Genomic DNA, 10,124 nt, shown 5'->3' with positions numbered 1-10,124 from the left:
ATGCCCATAAGTATTGCGTGAGTGTCAGCAATTGTGAAAGACTATATGATAGTTGAGTATGTGAACTTGCTGAAAAGCTCTTATATTGACTCTTTCCTATGTTATGATAAATTGCAATTGCTCCAATGACTGAGATTATAGTTTGTTAGTTTTCAGTGAAGTTTACGATTCATACTTGAAATTGTGATTGAATTTTTACTCTAGCATAAGAAGATCATATGACAAGAATTATATAAGTTGATGTTCTAAGAATGATCATGATGCCCTCATGTCCGTATTTTATTTTTATCGACACCTCTATCTCTAAACATATGGACATATTTTTCGATTTCGTCTTTCGCTTGAGGACAAGCGAGGTCTAAGCTTGGGGGAGTTGATATGTCTATTTTGCACCATGCTTTTATATTAATATTTATTGCATTATGGGTTGTTATTACACATTATGTCACAATAGTTACGCCTATTCTCTCTTATTTTACAAGGTTTATATAAAGAGGGAGAATGCCGGCAGCTGGGATTCTAGGCTGGAAAAGGAGAAAATATTAGAGACCTATTCTGCACAGCTCCAAAAGTCCTGAAACTTCACGGAAGTCATTTTCATAATATATAAAAAATACTGAGCGCAAGAAGTTCCGGAGGGGGCCACAGCTTGCCCACGAGGGTGGGGGTGCGCCCTACCCCCTGGGCGCGCCCCCCTGCCTCGTGGGCCCCCTGGTGGCCCTCCGATGCCCATCTTCTGCTATATGGATTCTTTCAATGAGAAAAAAAATCATAAGCCAGCTTTCGGGACGAGACTCCGCCGCCACGAGGCGGAACCTTGGCAGAATCAATCTAGGCCTCCGGCGGAGCTGTTCTGCCGGGGAAACTTCCCTCCGGGAGGGGGAAATCATCACCATCGTCATCACCAATGGTCCTCTCATTGGGAGGGGGTCAATCTCCATCAACATCTTCACCAGCACCATCTCCTCTCAAACCCTAGTTCATCTCTTGTATCCAATTCTTGTCTCCAAGTCTGGGATTGGTACCCGTGGGTTGCTAGTAGTGTTGATTACTCCTTATAGTTGATGCTAGTTGGTTTACTTGGTGGAAGATCATATGTTCAGATCCTATATGCACATTAATACCCCTCTGATTATGAACATGAATATGCTTTGTGAGTAGTTACGTTTGTTCCTGAGGACATGGGAGAAGTCTTGCTATTAGTAGTCATGTGAATTTGGTATTCGTTTTATATTTTGATGAGATGTATGTTGTCGCTCCTCTAGTGGTGTTATGTGAACGTAGACTACATGACACTTCATCATTATTTGGGCCTAGAGGAAGGCATTGGGAAGTAATAAGTAGATGATGGGTTGCTAGAGTGATAGAAGCTTAAACCCTAGTTTATGCGTTGCTTCATAAGGGGCTGATTTGGATCCATATGTTTCATGCTATGGTTAGGTTTACCTTAATACTTTTGTTGTAGTTGTGGATGCTTGCAATAGAGGTTAATCATAAGTGGGATGCTTGTCCAAGTAAGGACAGTACCCAAGCACCGGTCCACCCACATACCAAATTATCAAAGTACCGAACGCGAATCATATGAACGTGATGAAAACTAGCTTGACGATAATTCCCATGTGTCCTCGGGAGCGCTTTCTTCCATATAAGAGTTTGTCCAGGCTTGTCCTTTGCTACAAAAAGGATTGGGCCATCTTGCTGCACCTTATTTACTTTTATTACTTGCTACTCATTACAAATTACCTTATCACAAAACTATCTGTTACCGATAATTTCAGTGCTTGCAGAGAATACCTTACTGAAAACTGCTTATCATTTCCTTCTGCTCCTCGTTGGGTTCGACACTCTTACTTATCGAAAAGGCTATGATATATCCCCTACACTTGTGGGTCATCAGTGGCCCTCAGGATACAAAGGTTCCTGAGTCATTTTACCCCCTCTAGTCACAACTCTAACAGCATTATCATTTTTCTTATTATCTAATTCATTGAGAAAACCATCTTGTGCTTTAAGCACTTGTTCTACTTGAGTGGTAACCATAGAAGCATTTTAACTAATAAGTTTAAGTTCATCTTTAACTCTAGACATATAATCACTCAAGTGTTCAATCATATAAGCATTACATTTCAATTGTCTACCAACATAAGTATTGAAGTTTTCTTGCTTAACAATAAAATTATGTAACTCATCCAAGCATTGGCTAGCAAACTTAGTAGATGGGATTTCAACCTTATTAAATCTATAGAGAGAATTTACCTTTACTACCTGTATCGGGTTATCGAGACCATGTATTTCTTCAATACGTGGTAAATTCTTAACATCTTCAGTTTTAATACCTTTTTCTTTCATAGATTTCTTGGCCTCTTGCATATCTTCAGGACTGAGAAATAGAATACCCCTTTTATTCAGAGTTGGCTTAGGAGTTGGTTCAGGAAGTATCCAATCATTATCATTACTCAACATATTATTCAATAGCAATTCAGCCTCATCAACAGTTCTTTCCCTGAAAACAAAACCAGCACAACTATCCAGGTGGTCTCTGGAAGCATCGGTTAGTCCATTATAAAAGATATCAAGTATTTCATTTTTCTTGAGAGGATGATCACGCAAAGCATTAAGTAATCGGAGAAGCCTCCCCCAAGCTCGTGGGAGTCTCTCTTCTTCAACTTGCACAAAATTATATATTTCCCTTAAGGGAGCTTGTTTCTTATGAGTGGGGAAATATTTAGCAAAAAAGTAATAAATCATATCCTGGGGACTACGCACACAACCAGGATCAAGAGAATTAAACCATGTGTTTAGCATCACCCTTTAATGAGAACGGAAATAACTTAAGGATATAGTAGTAACGAATTTTTTCCTCATTAGTGAATAGGGTGGCTATATCATTCCATTTAGTAAGATGTGCCACAACAGTTTCAGATTCATAGCCATAAAAAAGATCATATTCAACCAAAATAATTAACTCAGGATCGACAGAGAAATCATAATCCTTATCAGAAATACAGATAGGTGAAGTAGCAAAAGCAGGGTCATATTTCATTCTAGCATTCAAAGATTTTTCTTTCAGCTTAGCTAACAGTTTCTTAAGATCATATCTATCTTTGCAAGCTAAAAGATCTGTAGCAGTTTCTTCATGCATAACATAACCCTCAGGCACATCAGGCAATTCGCACCTAGGGGGAGAATCCTCATCATCACTTTCATCAATATTATCAGTTTCAATAATTTCATTCTCTCTAACCCTAGCAAGTTGTTCATCAAGAAATTCACCTAATGGCACGGTATTATCAAGCATGCAAGTAGTTTCATCATAAGCATCATTCATAGCAGAAGTGGCATCATCAATAACATGAGACGTGTCAGAATCAATAGCGGGTGTAGGTGTCGCAAGTTTACTCAAAACAGAAGGTGAATCAAGTGCAGAGCTAGATGGCAGTTCCTTACCTCCCCTCAGAGTTGAGGGAAAATCTTGATTCTTTCATCTTTCAAGTTCCTCATAGTGATTAACAGATATAAATCCCAAGTGACTCAAAGAATAGAGCTATGCTCCCCGGCCACGGCGCCAGAAAAATAGTCTTGATAACCCACAAGTATAGGGGATCGTAACAGTTTTCGACGGTAGAGTATTCAACCCAAATTTATTGATTCGATACAAGGGGAGCCAAAGAATATTCTCATGTATTAACAGTTGAGTTGTCAATTCAACCGCACCTAAAAGACTTAATATCTGCAGCAAAGTATTTAGTAGCAAACTAGTATGGAGGTAACGGTAACGATGGCAAAAGTAACCGTAGTAGTTTTTGTAGTGATTGTAAAAGAGGCAACGGAAAAGTAACTAAGCAAAGATCAATATGTGAAAAGCTCATAGGCAATGGATCAGTGATGGATAATTATGTCGTATGTGATTCCTCATGCAACAGTTATAACATAGGGTGACACATAACTAGCTCCAGTTCATCAGTGTAATGTAGGCACGTATTTCGAATATAGTCATACGTGCTTATGGAAAAGAACTTGCATGCCATCTTTTGTCCTACCCTCCCGTGGTAGCGGGGTCCTATTGGAAACTAAGGGATATTAAGGCCTCCTTTTAGTAGAGTACCAGACCAAAGCATTAACACTTAGTGAATACATGAACTCCTCAAACTATGGTCATCACCAGGAGTGGTCCTGATTATTGTCACTTCGGGGTTATTGGATCATAACACATAGTAGGTGACTATTGACTTGCAAAATAGGATCAAGAACTCACATATATTCACGAAAACATAATAGGTTCAGATCTAAAATCATGGCACTCGGGCCGACAAGCATTAAGCATAGAAAAGTCATAGCAACATCAATCTTAGAACATAATGGAAACTAGGGATCAAACCCTAACAAAAGTAACTTGATTACATGATAAATCTCATCCAACCCATCACCGTCCAGCAAGCCTATGATGGAATTACTCACGCACAGCGGTGAGCATCATGAAATTGGTGATGGAGAAAGGTTGATGATGACGATGGCGATGGATTCCCCTCTCCGGAGCCCCGAACGGACTTCAGATCAGCCCTCCCGATTAAGATTAGGGTTTGGCGGCGGCTCCGTATCGTAAAACGTGATGAATCCTTCTCTCTGATTTTTTTCCTCCCTGAACATGAATATATAGAGTTGGAGTTGACGTTGGTGGAGCCTCAGGGGCCCATGAGGCAAGGGGGCACGCCCCAGGGGGGCGCCCTACAACCTCGTGGATAGGGTGCGGGCCCCTGGTGTTGATTCTTTCGCCAGTATTTTTATAAATTCCAAAACGTGTCTCTGTAAATTTCCAGGTCATTCCGAGAACTTTTATTTCTGCACAAAAATAACACCATGGCAATTTTGCTGAAAACATCGTCAGTCCGGGTTAGTTCCATTCAAATCATGCAAGTTAAAGTCCAAAACAAGGTCAAAAGTGTTTGGAAAAGTAGATACGATGGAGATGTATCAGTGCACCTCCCTATGATAATATTTGCATAACAAATTCATAAATATTTAGAAAAAATCATATTAAATTTTTAAAGCATTCTGAGAACTTTTATTTTTGGGTCATTTTTTAGTGCACGGGATATTCAGAAAACAGACAAAACATGGCATTTTATTTTATTTAACTAATAAAAACAAAAAACAAAAAATAGGGACAGAATGTAGTGCTTACTAAATTCATCAACTTCATACCGCTTAAAAATGGTCCATTAATAAGGTTGATCAAGTCTTATTAACAACGACTTTCGATTAGCATGAAACCGAAGAACTTTTGTAAATCACTAAGTTACCTCAATGGGGATATGAATGTCCCCAACAATAAGCATTTCATATTTCTTTTTAACAGTATGTAGAGGTATTTGAAAACTTCCAATAGTGATTGTCAGAGATTTTTCAATGACATTAATACCATTCACTTGGAATTGTTTGTTCGGAAAGTGCACTGTATGCTCATTACCATTCATATGAAAAGTGAACTTGCTTTTATTGCAATCAATAACAGCCCCTACGGTATTCATGAATGGTCTACCAAGGATAATAGACATGTTGTCGTCCTCGGGCATCTCAAATATAACAAAGTCAGTCAAAATAGTAACATTAGCAACAACAACGGGCATATCCTCACAGATACCGATAGGTATGACAGTTTATTTATTAGCGATTTGCAAAGATATTTCAGTAGGTGTGAGTTTATTCAAATCAAGTATTTTATATAAAGAGAAACATATAACACTAACACCAGCTCCTAAATCACATAAAGCAGTTTTCACATAATTCTTTTTGATGGAGCAAGGTATAGTTGGTATTCCCGGATCTCCAAGTTTTTTTAGGTACTCCATCTTTAAAAGTATAATTAGCAAGAATAGTGGAGATTTCAGCTTACGATATTTTTCTCTTATTAGTGATGATGCCTTTCATATACTTTGGATAAGGAGGCATTTTCAAGATATCAGTCAAGCGAGTACGCAAAAAGACTAGCCTCGGCATTTTAGCAAATCGTTCAAATTCTTCATCATCTTTCTTTTTAGTTGACTTAGGTGAAAAAGGCATTGGTTTTTGAACCCAAGGTTCTCTTTCTTTACTGTGTTTCCTAGAAACAAAGTCATTTTTATAATATCTTTTATTCTTAGGTTGTGGGTTATCAAGATCATCAGGTGGTTCTATCTCAACATCATTGTGTGGTTCTTTTTCATTATTAGGTTGAGAGTCTTCATGAACATCAGCATTATCTTTTTCATTATCACTAGGTGAGTGTTCACTACCAGGTTGAGTTTCAGCATCAGAGATAGAAACTTCATTATCATTATCAGGAGGTTTTTCTATTTCAAGTTCACTAGGAGCATGCAAAGTCCTATCATTTTTCTTCTTCTTTTTCTTTCTAGAAGGACTAGGTGCATCAGTGTTAATTATTTGTGAATCTTGTTCTATTCTTTTTGGGTGTCCCTCGGGATAAAGTGGTTCCTGAGTCAGTTTACCTCCTCGGGTTGCAACTCTAACAGCAAAGTCATGTATATTATTATTCATTTCATCAAGCAATTCTCTCTGAGATTTAGCAACTTGTTCTAACTGAGTTTGAACCATAGAAGCATGCTTTCCAACACCTCTAACATCATTTGAGATTCTAAATAACAAGTCACTCAAGCGAGCAATCATATCATAATTGTATTTCAACTATTTCACAACATTTGCATTGAAGTGATCTTGTTTTTCTAATATAGTTTTCAAACTCATAAAGGCATTGGCTAGGGTGCATATTGTGAGGATTGTCATTATCATTGAACTTCATTAGAGAATTTCCCTCTACCACCCTAGGAAGTGGTGGTGTATTAAGCCCATGTATTTCTTCAATAGGAGGTAAATTTTTAACATCCTCAGTTTTAATACATTTTTCCTTCATAGATTTCTTTGCCTCTTGCATATCTTGAAGACTAAGATATAATATACCCCTCTTCTTCGGAGTGGGTTTAGGCGGTGGTTCAGGAAGAGTCCAATCATCATAATTTTTCAATATATTATTCAATAATTCTTCAGCTTGCCCAACAGTTCGCTCTCTGAAAACACAACCACCACAACTATCTAGGAAATCCCTAGAAGCATCAGTTAGTCCATTATAGAAGATATCAAGTATTTCATTTTTCTTAAGAGCATGATTAGGCAAAGCATTAAGTAATTGTCAAAGCCTCCCCCAAGTTTGTGGGAGACTCTCTTCTTTAATTTTCATAAAGTTAAATATTTCCTGCAAGGCAGCTTGTTTCTCATGAGTAGGGAAATATTTTTCAGAGAGGTAATAAATTATATCCTGGGGACTACGCACACAACCAGGAGCAAGAGTATTGTACCAAGCTTTAGCATCACCCTTTAACGAGAATGGAAATAACTTGAGAATAAAGTAATAGCGAGTTTTCTCATCATGAGTAAAAAGGGTGGCTATGTCATTCAACTTAGTAAGATGTGCCACAACAGTTTCAGTTTCATAACCATGGAAAGGATCATATTCAACCAAAGTAACTAACTCGGGGTCGACAGAGAATTCATAATCCTTATCATCAAGAAATATATGTGAAGTAGCAAACTTAGGATCACATTTCATTCTAGCATTCAGAGATTTTTCTTTATACTTGCATAATAATTTCTCTAGGTCATCTCTATCTCTACAAGCAAGAATATCTCTAGTTGTCTCCTCATTCATAACATAACCTTCCGGTACCTTAGGAAATTCATATCTAGGAAGGCTAGTTCTAGCAGGTGTTTCAAGAGATTCAGTTTCAAGCTCATCATCAGATTCAACAACATCATGTTGTATTACTCCAGCAATTTGTTTATCAAGAAATTCACCAAGTGGTGCATCATCATTATCAAGCAAGGTACTAGCATCATCATAAGTATCATTCATAGCAAAAGTAGCATCATCAATAACTTGCAACATATCAGGATTAATAGCATGTAGTGGTGTTGCAAGTTATAACAGAAGGTGAATCTAAAGCAGAACTGGATGACAGTTCCTTACCTCCCCTCATCTTTGAGGGAAAAATCTTAGTCTTAACATCCTTCAGATTCTTCATAGTGATAAATTGATAATAATCCCAAGTGACTCAACAAATATAGCTATGCTCCCCCGCAACGGCGCCAGAAAAAGGTCTTGATAACCCACAAGTATAGGGGGTCGCAACAATTTTCGAGGGTAGAGTATTCAACCCAAATTTATAGATTCGACAGAAGGGGAGCCAAAGAATATTTGAAGGTATTAGCAGCTGAGTTATCAATTCAACCACACCTGGAGATTAATTATCTGCAGCAACGTGATTAGTAGCAAACTAATATGATAATTTTGATAATAGTGACAACAGTAACAATAACGGTAACAGTGATAGCAATAGTTTTGTAGCAAGTGCAATAGTAACAACAACAGTAGTAACTTAGCAAGATCAATATAAGATAAATTCGTAGGCATTGGATCGGTGACTTGTTGGATGATATTCATCATGAGACAGTTATAACCTAGGGCGATACGGCACTAGCTCCAGTTCATCAATATAATGTAGGCATTTATTCCGTAAATAGTCATACGTGCTTATGGAAAGAACTTGCATGACATCTTTTGTCCTACCCACCCGTGGCAGCGGGGTCCTATTGGAAACTAAGGGATATTAAGGCCTCCTTTTAATAGAGAACCAGAACAAAGCATTAACACACGGTGAATACATGAATTCCTCAAACTACGGTCATCATCGGGAGTGGTCCTGACTATTGTTACTCCGGGTTGCCGGATCATAACACGTAGTAGGTGACTATAACTTGCAAGATTGGATCTAGAGCATGGATATAATAGTGATAACATAAACGGTTCAGATCAAACATGGCACTCGGACCCAAAGTGACAAGCATTAAGCATGGCAAAGTCATAGCAACATCAATCTTAGAACATAGTGGATACTAGGGATCAGACCCTAACAAAACTAACTCGATTACATGATGAATCTCATCCAACTCCTCACCGACCAACGAGCCTATGAAGGAATTACTCACTCCCGATGGGGAGCATCATGGAATTGGCGATGAAGAAGGGTTGGTGATGACGAAGAATGAAGATCCCCCTCTCCGGAGCCCCAAACGGACTCCAGATCCGGCCTCCCGATGAAGAACATGAGGTGACGGCGGCTCCATCTCGTGGATCGCGATAATTCTTTCTCCCTGATTTTTTTCTAGAAACATAGGATTTTATAGCGTCGGTTTCAGAGTCTGCGGGGCCACCAGGTGGGGACAACCCACCTGGGCGCGCCAGGAGGGGGGCGCCCTGGTGGGTTGTGCCCACCCAGGTGCCCCCCTCCGGTGGTTCTTGGCTCCACAAATTCTTGTTTATTGTATAAAAAATCCTTGCAAAGTTTCGTTCCATTCCGAGAACTTTTATTTCTGCACAAAAACAACACCATGATAGTTCTGCTGAAAACAGCGTCAGTCTGGGGCTAGTTTCATTCAAATCATGCAAATTAGAGTCCAAAATAAGAGAAAAAGCGTTAGGAAAAGTAGATACGTTGGTGACGTATCACGCGCCGCCCACATATCTGTGGGGCTGCCTCCGGACTCGTCGGAGCCGGAGGAGGAGGAGCCGAGGAAAGAGGAGGAGGAGGAGGAGATGGCTCCGATGAAGGTGGAGGAGGCGAAGGAGAAGGAGCCGGAGCTGCCGGCAACATGGAGCAGGCGAAGGCGCAGTTCGCCGTCGCCCAGTCTGACGAGATGCCGGAGCAGCAGGCCATCCTGGAGTCCATCCAGGATGGGGTCTATGTGGAGCCCAACCGGGCGTTCCTCTGGCGGGAGCAGGGGAAGTCCGACGCGCTCTTCGCCAAACTCAACGCGGAGATACAAGCGGGAAAGACCGGAGCGGAGCAGCCGGAGCTGCAGCTGCCGCCCATGCTGCCGGAGCCGGGCACGGAGATTGTCGACATCTCTGAAGACGAGTATCTAGGTGATCGACGTAGTACGTAGGTTTATTTTAGTTTGCATGTCCTTCTTATGGATTTGATAATCTAATATGAGATGTCTGCATGCATCTGTTGAAATTTAAGGCATGCCCGATCACTGCTCGCGCACGCGTTTGTGGACGTTATTTTGTTGCG

This window comes from Triticum dicoccoides, chromosome 6A (assembly GCF_002162155.2).
Source record: "Triticum dicoccoides isolate Atlit2015 ecotype Zavitan chromosome 6A, WEW_v2.0, whole genome shotgun sequence".
NCBI lineage: Eukaryota > Viridiplantae > Streptophyta > Magnoliopsida > Poales > Poaceae > Triticum > Triticum dicoccoides.
The sequence above is the reverse complement of the archived record's forward strand: the minus strand, read 5'-3'. Positions refer to the sequence as shown.